Source organism: Anabrus simplex, chromosome 2 (assembly GCF_040414725.1).
Source record: "Anabrus simplex isolate iqAnaSimp1 chromosome 2, ASM4041472v1, whole genome shotgun sequence".
Classification (NCBI taxonomy): domain Eukaryota; kingdom Metazoa; phylum Arthropoda; class Insecta; order Orthoptera; family Tettigoniidae; genus Anabrus; species Anabrus simplex.
The window spans coordinates 875644515-875668911 of NC_090266.1; positions in this window are offsets into that span (position 1 = coordinate 875644515).

Sequence of the window (24397 nt, forward strand, 5' to 3'; positions counted from 1 at the left end):
AAGCGGCCGTGGCCTTAAGTTAGGTACCACCCCGGCATTCGCCTGGAGGAGAAGTGGGAAACCACGGAAAACCACTTCGAGGATGGCTGAGGTGGGAATCGAACCCACCTCTACTCAGTTGACCTCCCGAGGCTGAGTGGACCCCGTTCCAGCCCTCGTACCACTTTTCAAATTTCGTGGCAGAGCCGGGAATCGAACCCGGACCTCCGGGGGTGGCAGCTAATCACGCTAACCACTACACCACAGAGGCGGCTAAAATGTATAATTCTGTGTTTAATAACTTTTCGTATTAAGTTAGACCTTTTCACATTTTCCTTAGAGGTTTCTTTTTGTAAAACGAGGGACAACTAAACGGGCTTTCCTAAAGTAAAATGATTGGTATGAATATGAGGATTATTAAAACGCAGCTATAATGTTGTTATTCAGTTATTTTCTGTTAAAGAGTGCTTAATTCGCAATTTAGGGGCATTTGCAACAATGTACTGCAATCTGAAATTTACAGAATTTCTGTAGCTTAGAAACAGGGAGAAATTTGCACTCTGTTAAGCAGTCACTAAGTGGCTCAGATTGTAGAGCACTGACCTTCTGAGCCCAACTTGGCAGGTTCGATCCTGGCTCGGACCGGTGGTCTTTGAGGTGTTCAAAAACGACAGCCTTGTGTCGGTAGGTTTGACAGTACATAAAAGAACTCCTGTGAGACAAAATTCTGGCACCTAGGAGTCTCCGAAATCTTATAAAGTAGCGAATGGTACATTATTATTATTATTATTATTATTATTATTATTATTATTATTATTATTATTATTATTATTATTATTATTATTATTATTATTATTCACGGCCTTTTCCCCATTTTATTGTGATGACCACTGATGCTAATTTGGTCGAGTTTTACTGTCGGATACTTTTCCTGACACCAATTCTAAGTAAAGAGATAGGCCTATACTCACTATTGCGTGTTTCTGTGGTGGTTTGTAGTATGAAATATTCTGTGTACATGGAGACAAATGTATTAAGATGAATATAACTGTACGGTCCTCAAACTAGAGCAAATAATTATACGCTTTTAAAATCCTTGACACCAGGCGAGTTGGCCGTACGGTTAGGAGCGCGCTACTGTGAGCTTGCATCCTGGAGATAGTGGGTTCGAATCCCACTGTCGGCAGTCCTGAAGATGTTTTTCCGTGGTTTCCCATTTTCACACCAGGCAAATATTGGGGCTGTACCTCAATTAAGGCCATGGCCGCTTCCTCCCTACTCCTAACCCTTTCCTATCTCCCATCGTCGCCATAAGACCTACCTGTGTCGGTGCGACGTAAAGCAAATTCAAAAATATTATTATTATTATTATTATTATTATTATTATTATTATTATTATTATTATTATTATTATTGGAAGAAGAAGAATAAGTCAAGGTCACGGAAAGGCCAGACTCACAAAATCGCGAAAAATTAGTATTTTGATGTGATACCATCATTGCAACTTTTTAAAGTTGTTTTAAGTTGTACCGACAAAAACAGGTCTTATGGACACTATTGGATAGGATAGGTCAGTGAGTTTAGAATATAATAAAGGAAATATAGGTGAGGACTTGACCGTTAAAATGGATCTTCTACAGGTCGAGCATCAACTCACGTTAGGAGGACAACAATAGATACTATAGATCAAAATAGAATTTGGTTGGTTGGGTAAAATTGGATTCCACGGAATTTATTGTTTGCAGTAAAAGGGAGGATAAGAAGAATTGCGATAGATATTACTAATGCAGTAACACCTCCTAGTGTATTAGGGATAGATCGTAGAATCGCATAAGCAAAGAGGAAGTATCATTCAGGTTGAAAATGAACGGGTGTAACTAAAGGATTGGCAGGTGTAAAATTATCGGGGTCTCCTAATATACAAGGTTCAAGAAGAGTTAATAATAGTAGAATGGCTACTATAATGATAAAACCAAAAATGTCCTTGAAGGAGAAAAAAGGGTGAAATGGGATTTTGTCCGAGTTTCTCTTAAGACCTAAAGGGTTGTTTGATGGAGAAATAAGAGATGAATTATAACCATTATACTGTAGCTACAATAAATGGTAGAACGAAGTGTAAGGTAAAGAATAGGGTAAGAGTGCCATTATCAACAGCGAATCCTCCTCAAACTCACTGTACTAGATCAATACCTAAATAGGGAACGGCTGATAAGAGATTTGTGATTACTGTTGCTCCTCAGAAAGATATTTGCCCAAAAGGTAGAACATATAATATAAAAGCTGTTCGTATTACTAGAAATAGAATTACAACACCCGTGGATCAAATCTATATATATATATATATCAAATAACTTGTCCTGTCTGACTGACTGACTCATCATCGCCGAGCCAAAACTACTGGACATAAAGAAATGAAATTTTGGGGATATATAAATATTAAGATATAAGGGCTCGCTAAGAGAGGATTTTTGGATATTCCATAGCTAACGGGTGAAAAGGGGGATGAAATTTTAAAATGAGTGTATCTATATCTCAAAACTTTAAAAGTTTACAGATGTAAAAATTGGTATTTAGAATCTTCTTTAAAAATAAGGAAACACGTATTTTTTTGGTTTCAGAAATTCTCAATAGGTGGGGTGAAAAAGGGTGAAAAAGCGATTGAATGCCTTTAATCAGGATACCGGTACTTATATCTCAGAAACTGAAGATATTACAGACCTGAAAATTGGTACTTTTGATCTCTTTCGAAAATAAGGAAACACGTATTTTTTTGTTTTTGGAAAATCCAATTAATGGGAGGGTGAAAAGGGGGGTGAATTTTTAACATGAGTGCATCTATATCTCAAAACTTTTAAAGATTAGAGATGTAAAAATTGGTACTTAGAATCTTCATTAAAAATAAAGAAACATGTACTTTTTTGTTTTCGGAAAATCCCAATAGGAGGGGTGAAAATGGGTGAAAAATGAGTTGAATGCCTTTAATGAGGATACTTATATCTCAGGAACTGAAGATATTACAGACCTGAAAATTGGTGTTTGGGATCTCCTTTAAAAATAAAGAAAGAAGTATTTTTGTTTTTGGAAAATCCAATTAATGGGGGGTGAAAAGGGGGTGAATTTTTAAAATGAGTGTATCTATATCTCAAAACTTTTAAAGTTTATAGTTCTAAAAATTAGTATTTAGAATCTCCTTTAAAAATAAAGAAACACGTATTTTTATTTTCGGAAAATCCCAATGGGAAGAGTGGAAAAGGGTGAAAAAAAGGGTTGAATGCCTTTAATGAGGCTACTTATATTTCGGAACCTGAAGATATTACAGACCTGAAAATTGGTATTTGGGATCTACTTTGAAAATGAAGAAACCGGTATTTTTTCGTTTTTCGAAAATCAAAATATTGGGGGGTGAAAAGGGGGGTGAAGTTTTAAAATGAGTGTGTCTACATCTTAACTTTAAAAGTTTACAGATGTAAAAATTGGTATTTAGGATCTCCTCTAAAAATAAAGGAACATGTATTTTTTTTGTTTTCGGTAAATCCCAATAGGAGGGGTGTAAAAGGGTGAATAGTGGGTTGAATGCCTTTAATGAGGATACATATATCTCAGAAACTGAAGATATTACAGAACTGAAAATATTTGTTTTTGGAAAATATAATTAATGGCGGTTAAACAGGAGTGACAAATTGGGGTGAATTTTTCGAAAGACTATATCTGCAGAATATCTGAAAAACGTAGAATGTTACAGACGTAAAATGTGGGTATTTGGAATTTTCTGTAAATGCAAATAAACATAGGTAATTTGTTTTTGGAAACTCCACTTAAGGGAAAATAAAAAGGGGTGAAATTTTAAAATGAGAATTTCTACAGTATATCTCAAAAAACTTAACATGTTACAGAAGTGAAAAATGGTATTTCTTATCTCTATTAAAAATAAAGGAACGTGTATTTTTAGTTTTCGGAAATACTACTTGGGCGGTGAGGGGGGGGGGAGGTAAAAGTGACTGAAAATGGTGTTGAATTCTTTTAATTAGGCTACTGATATCTCAAATATGAAGATGTTACAGACGTAAAATTTGGTATTTGGAATTTGCTTTAAAAGTAATTTCGGATAATCCAATGAAGAGGGGGGGGATGAAAGAATTGAAAATATATTGACTTAATTGTATGAGAATACATACATCTAATAAACACTAAAGTTGTTACAGACGTGAACATTGGTATTTGGATCTCCTTTAAAAACAAAGAAAAACGCGTTTTGGGGGGAAACCATCTTGGGGGGCGGGAGTGAAAAGGAGTTGAATTCCTTTCATGAGGACACATAAATAAAAAACTGAAGAAGTTAGAGTCGTGATAATTGGTATTTATGAGATCCTTTACTATTAAAGAAACAAGTATTTTTGCCAGAAAATTCACTTGGGGGATTGGGAGAGGAGTGTGAAAAGAAGTGAAAAAAAGGGAATTATTTTTATGGGGATACTTATATCTCAAAACTGAAGGTAATAGACGTGAACAGTGATGTTTGGAATCTCCTTTAAACATAAAGAAACATTCCTTCTTTTAATTTTTTTTTGGGGGGGGATAAACTTAACGCCGGTGGGGTGTAAAAGGAGGTGAGACCAATTGATTTTACTGTTCCTAATGCAATTATAAGGAGCCTCCGTTGCTCAGGCGGCAGCGCACCTGCCTCTCACAACTGGATTCCGTGGTTCAAATCCCGGTTACTCCATGTGATATTCGTGCTGGACAAAACGGAGGCGGGTCTGGTTTTTCTCCGGATACTCCGGTTTTCCCTGTCATCACTAATTCCAGCAACACTGTCCAATATTTCATTTCATTTGTCATTCATCGATCATTGCCCCAGAGGAGTGCTTCGGCAGCCGGCACAGTTCCTATTGTCGCCGCTAGATGGGGCTTTATTCATTCAATTCCTGACCCTGTCGAATGACTGGAAACAGGCCGTAGATTTTCGATGTACTTATTCTGATCATAAACCGATCATTTTTAATCTTTCCTGGGTTCGTTTTCAACAGCCACCTTTTCCTTCGGAGAACGTTCTTAGATAACAGTAGATTCTCCTAGCATGTAAATAAAAATGTAAACACTTTTGAAATAAACGATAGGAATGCATTTGAAGGTCAAATTGTTCACCTCTATAATAAAGTCAATAATGTATGGAAGTATGTCATTCGTATCGCCAGAAATCCTGCACACTTGCCTACGCGCGAAACATCTAATAATAATAATAATAATAATAATAATAATAATAATAATAATAACGTTCTGGATCGTCGTCAAACATACGGACCGAGCTGGAAACGGGTCCTGGACGGGTAATGACTACGATTGCAGTCCGGCCGCCGGTTTAGTACCGCCAAGGCACCTAAGACGACACCACGCCGGATCTCCTGAGGGATTTGATCCATATTAAAAATGCTTGTAGGAAAAGATGGCAAAGATTTAGGGACCCAACTGACCGGGTGGAATACCTGGACCTAGCCCAGGAAGTACGAAATCGATTGCTGGAAAGAAGGATTGAAAAATGGGATGAAACTTGCCGTAATCTATTAGAAAACTAGTCAGATCGCGAATTTTGGCGGTATCTCGCGGAAAACGAGTCAGATCGCGAAATTCGGCGGATTATATATCTAAAACAATAAGCATTCAATTATAAATGTCAGTATAATATCGTAGCGCGGGTATCTTCCTAGTGTGTATATAATTCTAATTAATTAATTAATTAATTAATGTTATTAGCTTTACGTCCCACTAACTACTTTTTCGGTTTTCTGAGACGCCGAGGTGCCGGAATTTAGTCCCGCAGAAGTTCTTTTAAGTGCCGGTAAATCTACCGACACGAGGCTGACGTATTTGAACACCTTCAAATACCACCGGACTGAGCCAGGATCGAACCTGCCATGTTGGGGTCAGAAGGCCAGCGCCTCAACCTTCTGAGCCACTCAGCCCGGCTATATAATTATGTGAACTATAATATATCCCACGGCCTGCATGAAGATAAAGACAGATAAAAAATAAGGATGCGCCATTGGCATGCAAGGTACGTAATAATGAACCGTAGTTGACATCACGGCAAATGTGAGCTACACTAGAGAAAGCTAGATCACCGAGCTCGATAGCTGCAGTCGCTTAAGTGCGGCCAGTATCCAGTATTCGGGAGATAGTAGGTTCGAACCCCACTGTCGGCAGCCCTGAAAATGGTTTTCAGTGGTTTCCCATTTTCACACCAGGCAAATGCTGGGGCTGTACCTAGCCCTTTCCTGTCCCATCGTCGCCGTAAGACCTATCTGTGTCGGTGCGACGTAAAACAACTAGCAAAAAGAAAGCTATATCTACATTTGCCGTATAGTGTATAGCTAGAAAAAGACTGGTGGCAATTTGGATTATTAAACATAGACCGAGGAGGGAACCAAAATTTCATCAAGCAGAAATATTGGGAGGTGCTGGAAGATCTACTAGGACATTATTAGCAATTTTTAAAAAAGTGTGTGATACTCGTATAGGTTTTACCATAAAAAATTTTGTCGTAAAGGGACTTGGAAGATATTTGTGATTTTTACAATCACGATTAAAGTAAACTGTTTGATGACCACCAGAATGTACACGCGCAGAGCTCACTGCAGTTGGGCAGCAGTGATCGTCCTATCTGCGTGCACGGACTTCAGTAGGTTAACACGTGGCGACATTTAACTGTATGGGGAACGAGGCCGAAAGCGCAGCGTGTTATGTGCCTCAGATCAGTTGAAGATATTCCATCTTACGTATACATTTTGGACGGAGGCTGTTCGTCAAAATAAATGAACAGGAAACTTTCGGTGTGGCAATATGCGGAGAGCCCTATTGCCTTTTTTGTGAAGGCAGTAATATCTCATTCTGGCCCGATAACCTGGATATTAGGTCCCTTTAAACAATACACAACTCATTCTGCGCTTTTCTTAACTTCATCCGACCGAGCTCGATAGCTGCAGTCGCTTAAGTGCGGCCAGTATTCAGTATTCGGGAGATAGTAGGTTCGAACCCCACTGTCGGCAGCCCTGAAAATGGTTTTCCGTGGTTTCCCATTTTCACACCAGGCAAATGCTGGGGCTGTACCTTAATTAAGGCCACGGCCGTTTCCTTCCCACTCCTAGCCCTTCCCTGTCCCATCGTCGCCATAAGACCTATCTGTGTCGGTGCGACGTAAAGCAACTAGCAGCAGTAACTTCATCCGTCTTCATAATCCTCGCAAATGGAGCAGAACAGGCAGTAAGTCAAATGGCAACACTTCCCGCTTTTGAATGAAAACTTTCTGATTTGTTGAGCCGTGGTCCACCAGATCTTCCTTCTCCCAAAGACCATCGAGGATCCGAAAACGAAATTTTAAATACGCCGCTGGAAATGGCTCGCGCTTGCAGTCGAACGTCAGAAAGAGGAAGAAGAGGCAATGGACCGCAGTTCAACAGCTCGTAAAATATTTACGCTATTGATACCGGCGTTGAGATACTTCACACATTAATTTCTTAGAGCTTTATTAGAAAATTGTAGCTTTCTGTTGATCTCTTTGTTAATATAAACGTGTAACTGGAATACCTTAAAGCCATGCATTTCAGGGTCGGCGTTTTTCAACCGAGCGACTCAATTAATTTTCAGTCTGAGGACGAGGTTTTAACGCAATTAAAGTAACCTGTACGTACGAACAAAAGACGCTCTGTGATTATTATCCTTAAGGATTTGGATGTTTCGATTTCTCTGTTCGCATGATTGCCACAGTAACTGGCTTCCAAATATTTCAAGTATTCCGGCAGTCAGACGAATGGCGAATAATTCCTTAAGAATAATGGACGAAACGCATCTTCAGTATATTTGACTCAAAACCAAAAAACGGCAATGCCATGGTACGTTAATGTCAAGAAAGAGCTTAAAGAACTGGGCCTACAAGCAGAAGCTGCACAAGACCGAAATATTTCCAGAGCAGCCATCAAGAACTTTCCGGGACGAAAAGAAGGGCAACTGGAGCTAAGTGGACAGAAGATCGTGCTAAATACAGTGAGCTAATGAAGACGATGTGGATCAAGTGAAAAATGAACAAATGCCAGAATGTAAAGTGAGGCTTATCGTGGTCCCTAGTTGGCCGATTAGCGAAGTTGATTGAATGAATATTCATAGAACTTAATTTGTTATCAGTTTATGTTCTTTTAAATTTAGTTGTGCTAAAATATTGTTGTTGGACTAAAAAGGAACTGAGTCACTCACAGACTACAAATACTACGATATTCTTTTACTACTACCGTCCTTGGATTTAAATTACAAGTGATTTTGACTGGATCAAGACGAATAGTTTTGTATCTCTTGTTGCAGTCAACCTCAGGATTTGGAGTTTCCGTCAGATGACAAATATACAGCACCGCTGAATATAGGTTCTACCATCACAAGTCCATTCTTGCAAAATATGGATACAGATGCAGACGGCGAGACGTCAAATTCCCGTTCCTCTGGAAACGTGGACCGATCAACATCTAGTAATTCACTTCTTCGAAAATGTTGGAAACGACCTTGTCATGACCAGTGATCTTCATCTATTTCAACAGGTCTTTATTGCGATCCTGAAAGGACAGAGGAAATACATCATGCTGTGGCAAAACTGATAACCTCTTGCATGTTGCCGTTGTCCCTGGTATTTAATTCTGGATTTGTTGAGTCCGCGAACATCTTGGAACCTAACTAGAAAATGTGTCAGGAAGAGGTACTAAAAAAGGGAATTGAAATACTGGAATAACATGTTAAAGAAACAATTAAAACAGAGCTAGATTCCGCTGACTATGCCGCCTGAACAGCCGACTGCTGGACGTCGCATGCCCAACAATCTTATATCACGGCACTTGCCATATCACTGATAAAGAATTGCCTCCAACGTTGTTCACTCTAACAGCAGAACATATGGAAGAGCGACACACAGCCGACAATCTCCGTAAGACCATGGAAGATTTAATAGCGAAGTGATTTTAAAGACAAGATATCAGTGGTACTGAAGCCTCCGTGGCTCAGGCGGCAGCGCGCTGGCCTCTCACCGCTGGATACCGTGGTTCAAATCCCGATCACTCCATGTGAGATTTGTGCTGGACAAAGCGGAGGCAGGACAGGGTTTTCTCCAGGTACTCCAGTTTTCCCTGTCATATTTCATTCCAGCAACACTCTCCATTAAGATTTCATTTCATCTATCAGTCATTTATCATCGCCCCAGAGGAGTGCGAGAGGCTTCGGCAGCCGGCACATTTCCTATCCTCTCCGCTGGATCGGGGCTTTATTCATTTCATCCCTGACCCGGTCGAATTACTGGAAACAGGCTGTGGATTTTCATTTTTCATATCCGTGGTACTGACAGACAACACGATCAGCATTGTAAATCCTGTACGTCAAATGCACAGCATTCAGCTAAAGGAAGCCTTCACATGCTCGTCGCTTTTGATGCACCTCGTGGACAGCAAAGTCTTGAGAGAGTCACTGTTTCAGGACCTTTGTGAAAAAACTGGAAAACTTGTGGGACATTTTCGTCATTCCAACATAGCTTCGTCAGCTTTGCAGGGAAAACAAAAGCAGCTAATTATGCAGCAGCTCAAACTAGCACAGAGTATTAAAACACGTTGGAATTGCAGATTTCAGAAGCTAGAACGATTGCTTATGAACCGAGCTCCTATCAGTAATGTTTTAGCTGATTGGTCCACTACATCTGCTGCCACAGCTAGAAAATTAGAAGTGACAGAGGACGCGTGGATATGACCAGAAGACTTTGTAAAGTTCCTAAAACCTTTAGAAATGGCAACAGCAATGTTGCACGTAGACACCATCTCATATGTACCGATGGTACGGCCAGTTATCTTTAAAGTAATCAATAACTACATGTATTATTCTTACAATGATTCGAAAATAACTAAAACATTAATGGAAACAGTTCATTCGGATCGTTTTCAGCTAAAGTGGAAAATCTAAATTGCCGTATTTGATCACCAAATGAGCTCATTTCTAGAGGCCTGCTTCAAATATGTAGATCAGGGCTCCACTAGCTGTAATAATCTGGTGTTTTGACCTTTTACTCACTGTCTGAGAATGGAACACACTCAAAACAACGTAGGTGGCTACATTTGCACTAATTTACTGCAGGTAGCAGAATTATGGAGGTAGTCTCAAGGTCTTACTGCCAGAGAATAGGCGGGGTTTCACTTCTTTGCACTAGTTTACTGTTTGTGCTACGACTCCACTTGCAGTTAGTTTACTGCTGGCAGCGGTGGTGAACTCAGTGTTCACTTGCGTTGGAAATAGTATATGGAGCTTCGAAACTTGGATTTAAGTGGCAATGGAGCTTTACTGGATAGTAAGCTCATAATAATTGAAAATGAAAAGAAACCAATAGTGTGCAATAATGGCGATTAAAATCATAAACACAGGAACTGCTAGAGTTGAAGGATGGAAGAGAGTTACAGAAGCTACCATTGGACAGGATGCGAATGACTGGATTTCGCAGAACAAAATGGCATAGGTAAGTGATAAATAACAACACGAAAAATATGTTATTACAATTTTTTTTAAATAAGAAAACACTTTACAGTAATTCAGAACATCAATGTTTACAGAATAGATTTGTACAGTGCATTTGTTTAATTGTCATTTTTCACACTTACCAAACTTTATTTTCTGTTTTGACAGAATTACTTTATATGCACTTAGAGTTTTCGATTTCCCGACGAGCAATCAAACCTATGTCCTTCCGGTTGAACCGAGCACGCCTTTGCTGAATCAACTAGGTAGCTCCTATAAATAATCAAAGTAGTGTTAATACTTCATTCAGGAAAAGAAGTTCAATTGAAACGGAAAGACTTAAAAGTTGCATATACCGGGCGAGTTGGCCGTGCGCGTAGAGGCACGCGGCTGTGAGCTTGCATCCGGGAGATCGTGGGTTCGAGCCCCACTGTCGGCAGCCCTGAAAATGGTTTTCCGTGGTTTCCCATTTTCACACCAGGCAAATGCTGTGGCTGTACCTTAATGAAGGCCACGGCCGCTTCCTTCCAACTCCTAGGCCTTTCCCATCCCATCGTCGCCATAAGACCTATCTGTGTCGGTGCGACGTAAAGCAAGTAGCAAAAAAAAAAAAAAAAGTTGCATATGGGAAATAACTGAAAATGCCTACAGAGAATAGTGGAAGTGGTGCGAACAAAAGACGACCTTACACCTACCATCATCAAATGTCTTTTCTTATACCACCATGAGGAAACTGACAGTAAGTAATTTATGTAAATAGATTTTCCTTCTATTTGGAAAAGTAACAGTAAAATAACAGCTCCCATTAAATCGAAACAGATTAAGTATTTTCCAGTTTTATACTTTACATTTGTTTCAGAACTATTGGAAACATGGAAATAGTTTCGGAACGAGAAAAGGAAACCGAACGAATTGAACCACTTCCAACCACTGAAGCACCTTCGTCAGTGAAGGAAAAGAAAACGAAAGTTTTTTAAAAATTCAACTGAACCAGGTAATGAAAAGGGAAGCGACATAGCAACACAGATCTCCGCCAGAAAACGATATGAACAAAATGTTTCAACACCGGCGGCCAAAAAAATGTGGTTCACTTTGTCAGAACGAAATCGTAATTGTTAAACACCAATTATTAGTGGGAATTGGGACCATTAATTACATTAATTTTTGTATTAATGCAGTTTATAAAGTGCATTCTGCAGTTTTGGGGAGGAATATGATGTTTAGAGATCATAAATAAACTTAAGGAGCCACTTTTCACCCTTAAGTGCTAGACACTCAATTTTATTGCATTGACTAGCATTAACACGTTTGAAGTTTAGCGATAATGGAGCGGAAGCTATTGATAGATTATCAGTATGTGACACAATATCTGTCACAAATGAACATTTTCCTTCAGTTTATCTTTCACATTTGACAAGTTAAGATGCCTCATAGCCCAGAAGACGTTGCAAGAGAAGTGGCGTTGGTGGATGATGGACGCAGCATTCGTTATGCGTCTAATGCCATCGGTGCATATTATGGAAGCGTCCAGCGTGTTCTAAGACGATTTCGTGAACTCAGTATCTACAACAGGCAACCTGGATCAGGCCGCCGGAGGTCTACATCTGCAAGGGAGGATAGGCTTCTGATCATCCATGTCTTGAGCGAACGCCAAACTACCACCGTCCAAGCAAGAAATCGACTCGAGGCTGTAAGAAATGCCACGGTGACTGCGAAGACCGTCAGACGAAGACTCCGAGAAGCCAATTTGATCTCAAGAAGACCTGCAACTGGTCCACAGAATACCCCCACCCCAGCACAGAACAGCTGGATTACAGTTTGCGCGTCAACATCGGAACTGGACTATGCAGCAGTGGTCAATGGTACTGTTAACGGACGAGTCACGATTATGCTTCCGGTCACCTAATGGTAGAGAGAGAGTGTGGAGAAGGCGTGGGGAAAGATACTCACTTTGCAACATCTCCAAGAGGACACCATTTGGGGGTGGCTCCAAAATGGTATAGGCCGGTATCTGTGGCCCAGAGGGAAATTCTTTTCAACGATGGAGGTGCTCTGAAAGCACACCGTAACATCGTAGAGATGTTAGCAGAGCATGTAACGCCCTATGCTGCCTTAGTTGGTGAAAATTTCATCCTGATGCAAGATAATGCACACCACCATGCTTCTCACTGCTTGACGGAATATCTACGCGACGTCGGGACACGAACTCTCGACTGGCCAGCTCGCAGTCCAGACCTCAGTCCCACAGAACACCGGCGTCGAAACTTTGATACCCTCAACGAAATGCGGGTAATATTACTGGAAGAGTGGGCGCTAATCCTCCAGGAGACGATCCAGGACCTTCTAGGCAGCATGCTGCGACGGATGGAGGCCGTAATCATCGCCAGAGAAGGTAACATCCGATACTAAGGCAAGATAAGTGTAGAGTGCAATCAAGAAATCTTTCAGTGGTACGTTCATAAGTTCGTTCAGTGTAATGCAATATTTATTTAAGGTAATGACATTTCCATAAATTACAGCCTCTAACAAATTCTGGGATAAACTTCAAAAAAAGAACCGCAATAATCAATATGAAGTACACAAGCGCTGGTTAACTTCTTCTTCTTCTTCTTCTTCTTCTTCTTCTTCTTCTTCTTAATCTGTTTACCCTCCAGGGTTGGCGTTTCATTCAGCGAGGGATCCCACCTCTACCGCCTCAAGGGCAGTGTCCTGGAGCGTGAGACATTGGGTCGGGGGATACACCTGGGGAGAATGACCAGTACCTCGCCCAGGTGGCCTTACCTGCTATGCTGAACAGGGGTCTTGTCGGGGGATGGGAGGATTGGAAGGGATAGACAAGGAAGAGGGAAGGAAGCGGCCGTGGCCTAAGTTAGGTACCATCCCGGCATATGCCTGGAGGAGAAGAGGGAAACCACGGAAAACCACTTCCAGGATGGCTTAGGTGGGAATAGAACCCACCTCTACTCAGTTGACCTCCAGAGGCTGAGTGGACCCCGTTGGAACCCTCGTACCACTTTTCAAATTTCGTGACAGAGACGGGAATCGAACCCGGGCCTCCGGGGGTGGCAGCTAATCACACTAACCACTACACCGCCGAGCCGGACGCTGATTAACTTCATTTTATAGCAATATGTTGTGGGAATAAGGACAAAGCAAGGCTTAAGCTAAATACAATCCTTGTTCTTAAATTAAAGTGATCCACTTTTTTTGTCTGCCAATGTACTTTCATTATTGCCGGAAATGAAAAGTACATCAGCCAGCTTCTTTCTTTCTTTCTTAATCTGCTTACCCTCCAGGGTTGGTTTTTCCCTCGGACTCAGCGAGGGATCCCACCTCTACCGCTTCAAGGGCAGTGTCCTGGAGCGTGAGACATTGGGTCGGGGGATACAACTGGGGAGAATGGCCAGTACCTCGCCCAGGCGGCCTCACCTGCTATGCTGGACAGGGGCCTTGTCGGGGGATGGGAATATTGGAAGGGATAGACAAGGGAGAGGGAAGGAGACGGCCTTGGCCTAAGTTAGGTACCATCCCGGCATTTGCCTGGAGGAGAAGTGGGAAACCACGGAAAATCACTTCCAGGATGGCTGAGTTAGGAATCGAACCATCCTCTACTCAGTTGACCTACCGAGGCTGAGTGGACTCCGTTCCAACCCTCGTACCACTTTTCAAATTTCGTGGCAGAGCCGGGAATCGAACCCGGGCCTCCGGGGGGGTGGCAGCTAATCACACTAAACACTACACCACAGAGGCGGACCGCCAGCTTCTTTCGATTTCCAAATTAAATGTTGCAATTACTAGAGCAGTATTTGGCTGACAGCTGAAACACCATACATCCAACCCTCCATTCTACGGAAGTGCATTTACCTACCTCTTCAAACCAACAACAACAAATCCAAATCATTTCCAGACAAGTAAAAAGCATTTCAGATAGAACACAAATCCCTCCCACCGAAACTTGCAATCTAATCAGGCCTTTCTTGGCGTTCTTCATCATGTTACCCGTCCAATTTCTCCCTATCTGCACAGTCAGTACTATCAATGGAAGGCAGTGCCGGGCTGAGTAGCTCAGACGGTTCAGGCGCTGGCCTTCTGACTCAAATTTGGCAGGTTCGATCTTGGTTCAGTCCGGTGATATCTAAAGATGTTCAAATACGTCAGCCTCGTGTCGGCAGATTTACTGGTAAGTTAGCTCACTGGGGCGAAATGATGCCAGCAGGAATGAGTTAGCTGGATAATTTATAATGTCCAATAACCTACCATTTATATTGGTATTATGAATTTACTCATTCGGGACAAATATTTCAGATTCCCTATGGGAATCATCATCTATATCACGTAAAAGTACTCCTGCGGGATTAAATTCCGGCACCTTGGCGTCTCCGAAAACCTTAGAAGAGTAGTTAATGCGACGTAAAGCAAATATTACTATTAGGGAGAGATGTGAAACGATGATGTCTGAAAAAGCAATGATGTCAATTTGAAATAACCGGGCATTTGGATGCTAAATGACAATGTACAGTAGATATGAATGTAAAAATGTTTATTGACATAAAATAAACTTACCTTAATGTTACCGACAATTCATCTTCCACTACTTCATTTTCCCTCCTCTTGGTGTTCATTTTCTTAAGACTGCCTGAGATCACAGACAGAAATATAAGCAAAGGAACTCTCCGACCTTCGGTAGAACTCGAAAAAGGTATAAGGATATTTTCTAAGCTTGTAATGGGTGCATCACAGCAAACATGCCTGCACGTTTCCTAATATTGGATGTAGCCTATCCATCATTTCCTATGATGCAATCGTCGACACAGCTAACCAGTGTCACTCATAAAATGACCTTAAAGATGAAATTTACTAGAGTAATTTTTTAAAAATTGTTGACTTATGATATTACTATCTGTATTTTTATTTATTTATTTATTTATTTATTTATTTATTTAATTATTTATTTACTGCATTTGATACGCAGTACTCGCACATAAAGAACATCTCACCACAACTGTAGGCCTACATAGCTGCTAGTGGAGCAGGACTAGAGTAGAGAGGAGCAGTAAACTACTGCTTTTATCCGCGAAAATTTTATAGCAAATGGAGCCATCATTTGCAGTAGAAATCGAGACGGTAACACACAGCTCAAAACAGAAGATAATTACAGCTACTGGAGCTCTGCCAAAGGCACCGCAGACTGTCAAGGAACACGTTCCATTGCTACTCCAGAGCCAAGTTAAGCATGCTGTTGAAGATGGAAATGCGTCAAGAACAGAAGCGTTGGAGTATTTTTTGCGGCAGTCAGTTTTTGCTTTTTTATTCGCGGAAACAGTGCCTTCTCCTCACATACCAATGTGCAGTTCCAGAATGACGTGAACGAACCACTGGCGCGTTTTGATTAAATCCCTTTGAAAGGTGGAAGTCCCGCGAGACAGATATGCTGAGCTGGCACTCTTATCAAAAGGGGCCGATGAGCTTCGATGTTAGGCCCCTTAAAACAACAAGCATCATCAGCAAGCCTTATCAAAAGTACATGTGCATTCCATTTTCCTCAGCAAGTTTTGAAAGTGATTTTTGGGTCACAGGTAACATAGTGACCTCTAAACGGAGTTGCTTGAATCCGAACAATGTAAACATGCTAGAGTTTTCTTGTTTCAAAAAAGGATACGAATACAGTGAGTTTAAGTGCCAAGTATGACATCTCCGGGCGAGTTGGCCGTGCGGTTAGGGGCGCACAGCTGTGAGCTTGCATCCTGAAGACAGTGGGTTCGAACCCCACTGTCGGCAGCCCTGAAGATGATTTTTCGTGCTTTCCCATTTTCACACCAGGCAAATGTTGGGGCTGTACCTTAATTAAGGCCACGGTCGCTTCCTTTCCACTCCTAGCCCTTTCCTATCCTATCACCGCCACAAAACCTATCTGTGTCGGTGCGATGTAAAGCAGCTTGTAAAAAATGTCTCACATCTGCTGGTAATTTCGTTTCATTTGCGCTCCTAAAAATTAGGAGTGTCTGTCCTAAAGGTGTTATTTCCACTTCTAAACAATAAATAAGTATTTCGTCCATGTACATTACACTAGTTGAATATTACCGAATGCCATGGTCAATCCAGACCAGAAAGACGTAATTCCTTAAGCGTTTTACCAAACCTGATCATGGATAGGCCCTACGTTCCACGTGCCCTTTATTTTACATTTCTTGCTCTTTTACCGCAACTTTCTTAAGGTAGAAATAGCGCCTTCTGAACAGACACTCCTCATATAGAAGCGTTTAGTTACTCGACTGACCTGTACTGCAAATGCTTGATTTTCTTTATATTTCCTTATTTGTTATTTATATAAACACCAACGTATTATTTATGGAAATACTATTATATGACTTGAAGCATTTAAAATTACGTCAAGTGTAGCAAAAGTTAATTGTTAATATTTGCTTGCTTTTGTTCAAAATGAAATTAAAATAAAATGGTCTCGGATGCTTCTGACAGAACGCATTTTGCCATATTTTTCAAAGTTTTTGTTCCTGAATGTAAATACTATATTTGTTCCCATCCTTACTCTTGCAAATTGGAGTGTTTGGCATTTGTGTTTTTGTCATTTAATGACTGAGAGCTGTGTGCAAAAGGTTCCAATTGCTTCGACGCTCTACGTTATAGACAAGCAGGTTTGACAACATCCGACATGACGAACGAACGTTCCTACAGTTAATAACAGTTTAGATGTTTCATGACAGTTTAGTCGTTCTGGTCGTACAGTATAATACATAGGCTATCTGAATTACGTATGTCGTATTATCGTAAAAACGTTTAGCTACTTGAAATTGGGACAGGAAACACTTTTGGTACCGGTGTAGTACTCTAAAAAATATGTGGCAAAAGAGAATAAAATAAAACAAACACAAAGTCAACTTTTAGTATCATGACTGTGTTGTCATTTTTTTCCTTATTAAATGCCATTTGTTAAATCTAGGATAAAAATAAATACAAATTTTAAAACGACAATTTAGCGATTGGGTGTAAATAGATAAACTAATTGTAACAATGACATCCATGCATGTATCCAAAAAAATTTGGATTGTAATAAATCATTACTCCTTCCCCAGTTCCAGGCGATCCAGAACTAGCGGATGAGAGTATTCTATTATACTTCTAAGTAATTGCTGTCGTTATTCTGCTCGGAGGGCCTAATACCTTTCTGGATGCAGATACATTGCAGGGCACGAAGCTTTCACAAGAATGGGTGGATTACGAAGTTCCAGCTTACGGAGAATATAAAGAGAAATAATTTAAAAAATGGCAGCATAGATATAGTCTTTGTCATAAAGTAGTGGAGAATATTTCGAGTGAAGCTCAAAAAGTAAATTACAAGTGGTCGTTATATTGTCTCTATCTCGAAATAAGGACATATAGTAACTATGAAGATTTTTAGAACAACGTACAAAATCGCAAAAGAAAAAAAAACAAACTTTCTTCGATTATTAATCATAAATAGACCCTCCAACCATGTCACTACAGCCCCGAAGGTCCTTGGCCTACCAAGCGACCGCTGCTCAGCCCGAAGGCCTGCAGATTACGAGGTGCCGTGCGGTCAGCACGACGAATCCTCTCGGCCGTTATTCTTGGCTATCTTACCGTCAGATAGCTCCTCAGTTATAATCACGTGGACTGAGTGGACCTCGAACCAGCCATCAAATCCAGGTAAAAGTCCCTGACCTGGCCGTAAATCGCATCCGAGGCCTCCGTGTAAGAGGCAGGCACGCTACCCCTACACTATGGGGCCGGCGAATCAGAAATTGACCTCCGGGAAATGACTGGGTTTAACATGCGATTTAGGAACATGTAAGTAAAACGCATAAAGCAACTAACCTGTTCATTTTCAATTTTAATAGATAATATTAGTCGGTCAGTACAGTTTTCACCTTGATATTTAGTATTTAATGTTGAATATTGATTATATCACGTGGCGTCAGGAAGGGCATTCGGCCTTAAATCCGCGGCCAAAACAAAAGTGAGACAGGGTGGCTCCAGAGACGCGACATATAGCTGGGATAAGGTTAAGAAAGTTCGTTGATGATTCCCGTACGCAATTTTCTCTTAATTCATTAATTGACTTAAAAGTTTGCCTTATGTGACGCCGAAGGTCAAATTTAACTCTTATGGACAATTTGAAATCCCATGGTTTTACATGTGGGTTTCTTAAAAACAATCTTCTTTCAGTTGCATATTATTATGGAGCTGTGGTTTTGTTTGGAGTAAAGAGTGTAGTAAAGAAACTCATGTAAAAATGTTTCCTACGGTTTTCCTCTGGCGCTATAAAAATCACAGACTTCAATTTTCAGTGGGCGATGTTGTAAATGAAGTGCCGGGAGTTAATCGGTTCAAGTAATTCATGCACAAACAGAATGTTCTTCGTCATTCAAGCCCCCAAAATTCTAGAGATCTTCAATACTGTGCTAGTTTGCTACATATGCAGCTACTCAAAATAATTAGCAGAATACTTAGCACACGCTAGGTTCCTTCTACTTACCACACTTCATCGGCAGTATGGCAAGATTTTAAAGTAGGCTAGTAGTTCATCATTTCGAGATTGCTTCAAAGGACTTCACAGGGATGCAAGAGAGAAAGAAAATTATGTGTTAAAGGTTACTTAGAAAGATGTCCGACTCGTTGGCTGAACGGTCAGCGTACTGGCCTTTGGTTCAGAGGGTCCCGGGTTCGATTCCCGGGGTTTTAACATTAATTGGTTAATTCCAATGGCACGGGGGCTGGGTGTATGTGTTGTCTTCATCATCATTTCATCCCCATCATGACGCGCAGGTCGCCTACGGGAGTCAAACAGAAATACCTGCACCTGGCGAGCCGAACCCGTCCTGAGATATCCTGGCACTAAAAGCCATACGACATTTCATTTCACTTAGAAAGATAACGTCAACAGAACTTGCGTTAAATTTAGCATTAACGAGTGATTCTTTGCAAGAATTGTCCGAGTAATCTCTCTCGAGCTCCTATCTAGAGAAATGGCAGTGTATCGGGCAAGTGATGCCTTAAATAGGCAGTCTATTATGATGTTTGAAAGCGGAATAGGTAAACCAGTCTCATACTACAATACTTCATAAGTGAGCAACAAAGAAAGTTAACGTCGCCATAAGACCTATCTGTGTCGGTGCGACGTATAGCAACTAGCAAAAAAAAGCTAACAGTGCATCCGTAAACCCAGGACAGCTGTACAGAGGCCCATTGAAGGAAAGAAAGACTAAACAATCATGGTGATCAAGAAATGTTTAACTATGTAGATGCTCTTCATCTTGAAAAATGGCCAGGTAATGTTCAATCTAACAGTAGGTTAGAAGAACGAAAAATTAGAAACCTATGAGCAAGATTTCAAGTTCATGTGAGGTGGTCACTTATGACCTTCCGAGACAACCTATTTGATCAAAAAATGACTCCGGATTTGTTCACTCTAACTATAGCAGTTAATATAATTCCAGTCTCTTCCATAGAATACGAGAGAGGATTCTATAAAATTAATTTAACAATATCCAGAAATCGATTATTTCCGGTAATATCAACAGTGTCACCATTGTTGTTTATTAGGATTATTAGTCCCCCTTTAACAAGATTTGATTCATCGCAGTACTGTATGTGGAGTCGTGGTTATCTTAATTAATGCAGCTACTGTCACAAACAGCAAGACGCGCAGTCAGTAGGCTCATAGAGATATGAACATGATATCAATGTGAAGTTCATTTATTTGGCTCAAAAATATCCAAGGGTTACGTTGGGTTTCATTTTTCACTGTAAGTAGCCTAACTTTCCTTAAGGACTGTAGAGTATAGATCGTCATCATATATTGTACCCTTGGATGAGCTTGATATGGGTGCAATACATTGTACGAGAGCTCATCGTTACTAGATGGTTGCCTGATCGATATGAACTCAGAGCTTCCTTGTTCGGCTACATGACTAACTAACCAATGTTCCAGCCTTCAGTACTGTGGGCCATGGGTTCGATTACCGGCCGGGTGAAGGGATTTTGAATACTGAATGGTAAATTTCCTTGGTTCGGGAACTTGCTGTTTTTGTTGTTCCTAACATTCATGCAACTCAAACACACATTATCCTCCACTACATTAATACGCAGTTTCCCATATACGGCCGTTGCCGCCCACCTTCGTCGGAAGGTCTGCCTTACAGCATCTGCACCGGACTACCAATAGCTACACGAAATTAAATTAAGGCCTCGTTTTCTTAGTTTGCTACAAATTAAGCACTGGTAGCGTCCATTTAAATGTTGCCACTTCTCCTCTGAATATCTAAAGAGAATGGTTAATCAACTGTAGATAGTTCACAAACGGACGATGTGAATTTACAGTACGCAACAAAATGGCAGACTCAATAATTAGTTATTTCATGCTGTAAGTAAACCGCCGTCCGCCTCTGTGGTGTAGAGTTGTGTAGTGTGATTAGCTGCCACCCACGGAGGCCCAGGTTCTATTCTCGGCTCTGTCACGTAATTTGAAAAGTTGTACGAGGGCTGGAAAGGGATCCACTCAGCCTGAGTAAAGGAGGGTTCAATTCCCTCTTCAGCCGCCCTCGAAGTGGTTTTCCGTTGTTTCCACTTCTCCAGGCAAATACCTCGATGGTACCTAATTTAAGGCCGCGGCCACTTTCTTCCCTCTTCCTTGTCTCACCCTTCCAATCTTTCCATTCCCCAACATGGCCCCTGTTCAGCATAGCAGGTGCAGCCGTTTGTGCAAAGTACTGGTCCTTCTGCCCAGTTGTATACCCCGACCCAATTAACACTTTATCTTACCATTCCATTGTTGGCCGGCCACAGCTGCTGCAGTAGAGCAATATCGAACTCTTAAATCTTGGGGTCGTAGCGGGAATATTTCGGTCACGATCTTAACCAAACGATGGGGTTCAGAAGAGAACCTAACTACTTGAAACGAGGAGCAAATATGTGCTTACTAACTTTTGTTGAATTAATTAAATGCAAAAATTTATTTTTATAAAATCATTCATCAATTTTTTAATTATTTAATGTTTCAAACACAGTCACATTGCATGGCGTGATTATTATTAGTTACATTTATCGAAGAACTTTCTTCGGAGAAAAGTAGAAATATCACAGATTAGTGGACAGCGAAAACTAGAAAAATGAAAAGAAACCCTGAAAATCGGGCACAAACGATAACTGAGAATTAAACCACACGATCCGTGGAAAATCTGACCTTCAACAGGTAGAGTTCCAGATTTACATTTAATTAAGGTTGTCCACCAGTCAAATACCCTGTCGGATATGGAAACACACGCCGAATGGACCTTTAATCGAACCAAATTGACTATCAGTTGCTTTGGATAGGTTGCGAGATACTACTGGAAAGCATGGTGTTCACTACAAGTTAACAGCAGCAGTCATAATAAAAAATAAAATTCCGCCATGCACTGTCATCTCGTGACACCCTTAAGTTATAGAATAATCCCGATGCTGAAACGTGCATCACGCAAACAGCTGTTCAGAAGGAACCAATAACAACTCGATACGAGAGGATCTTACGTTACGTCGTTCTGAAGGAACAAAACTGCGAAATGCAGGAAACACTTATTCACCATGCATTTAGAAGAAATGTCAAACACTGAAGTTAAAGAAAAAGTGGTAAATCACTTGAAAAATATTCTTATGAAACCAACTTTCAGGTTATAAACGGTTAGGTTTAGCTTAATAAAATTACAAGTCCACATGGTAAAATAAAATCAAAAATCTAGGAATTCTTTCCTTTACAACAACGACTACCATTACAGATCCATCTACTTATTGTTTGTCCCAACAAACTAACTACAAAGTTATTGATCGACCACAATCAACTATTATAAAAATGAAAGAACGAAATATTGAAAATAAAATACATTCCCAGCTGACGAATCGAACCCACATTCGTAACTCAAGTCTCACATAAAGAAGCTAAGTGTCAACACGCACACTAACAAAGCAATCGGACGTCCGAACGACAAAACAATTAAGTCCGTAACTAAAATAAAATACTGAAGTTAAAGAACTCAAACATGCATGGCAAACAGCAGTAAACAATCAATCACCGTTAGCTCAGTATCCAATCTTGGACAACCCTCACGTTCATGCCACTAGTGGTTCCATAATCTTATGTAAACACCTTCCAGCTGGTAAGGGCTGTGCCAAAACATGGCCTCAATATTACTTCGCTAACACTCTTCGCATTGCATACACTACTGCAGACACTACCATCGTTCAAGTCACTTCTCAAAAACACCTAATCTGAGACTTGAATATATACAGACGACACCCTAAACCTATCGTCGGCCCTGCATAATGTCTACACACCCTAACACTATCATCTATGTACACACACCTTCCTAAACCTATCGTCGAGCGGAAACAGGGACGTCTATGCATCCTCTATAATGTCAGGCGAAAATCGTAACTTCAAACACATTCTTTGATATTTAGCTGGAAACCTTGTCGAAACAATAGCACACAATGAAACGAATCTTGCCACAGAATGAACGCAAGTCGGGAAATGCAACAAAGTCCCTATCTTGTTAACAAACCGAGAAATTGAAAATAAATAACGGGTGGCAAACAATCCACAACTCAAACACGATCTCGACATACGCAATGAAGTTTGGAAAAATAATAATGAATTTCAGCACACGTCTAATATTACATGAATATCGCCAAAACAGTAATCATCACCACCGCAAAAATCCACACTAAAATTCTAGGGTGAGGCTCAAAAATGGCCTATCATCTCACTATTCCAAACATTCATATCCATAAACTATCCAGTGAAGCGAAATTCAATGAATTTACACAGCCAAACTATCCCTTTAATAACGTCCAATATCTCATCCCACAATGTTTCCGAATTAATAATAATTATCGTCTCGTAATATATGAAATTTACTGAGTGGAAATTTGTAAATACAGTCAAATAACACCAACCGTGTATTCAGGATGCTCTTCTACCCTTGAGGTCGCATACTATAATATTCATTATGCTGACTTTACATAAATCATCATTTGGACTTAACTGCCAAGATCTACAAACTTCTACAGCAATTGTTTTTCACTGGGAGATCTTGACATGAAATCTTAATGTGCATCACAAAGTACTCATTTCGAACCAACCTTCACCCGGTCAGCTGTTCCGGATTATTAGCGGAATCTCACTACAGCCTCCCTCAGAAATATCACATTTAATATACAGCCTGTCTCAAAAATTCTTCGCCATCGACAAATAGAGCCTGTCTCAAAAATTCATCTTCATCGCCTATCACGGCGGTATCACACATGAAATACAGGCTTCCTATGCCTTCAACATCTACACAACTATTGTCTCAACATATCATTCCGGCACAATCCATTTCTTCGTGTTTCAAACTTTTCAAACCTCAATACTCCCGTGACGAACAATTTTATAAGGATCTATTCACACATTTTTACTACAACTTTCGGACCTAAAGAATACAATAACACACCGTGATTTCCAATATCACCGACAACACGGTGTCAAAAAAATTACCTTCCCACGAATAAATATAACTTTATCAGACTCCACTGGATTTCGAGATGAACGCAAATCTTACTCAACATATCTGTTAAATACACTTTTAACATTGCAAAATTTATCCTGCTGTAAATATTATTATTATTATTATTATTATTATTATTATTATTATTATTATTATTATTATTATTATTTCGACAAAAATTTTCTGAACTCACACGACATTCGAAATAAGACATTCACCACGACTACATGATCATTATCACTTTCCTAATTTTACTCAGTTTGAAAAATATCTCAAATAATTTTAACACATATTTCAAACTTCCCATTTCACAGTTTCTCGACGTGGATTTTACT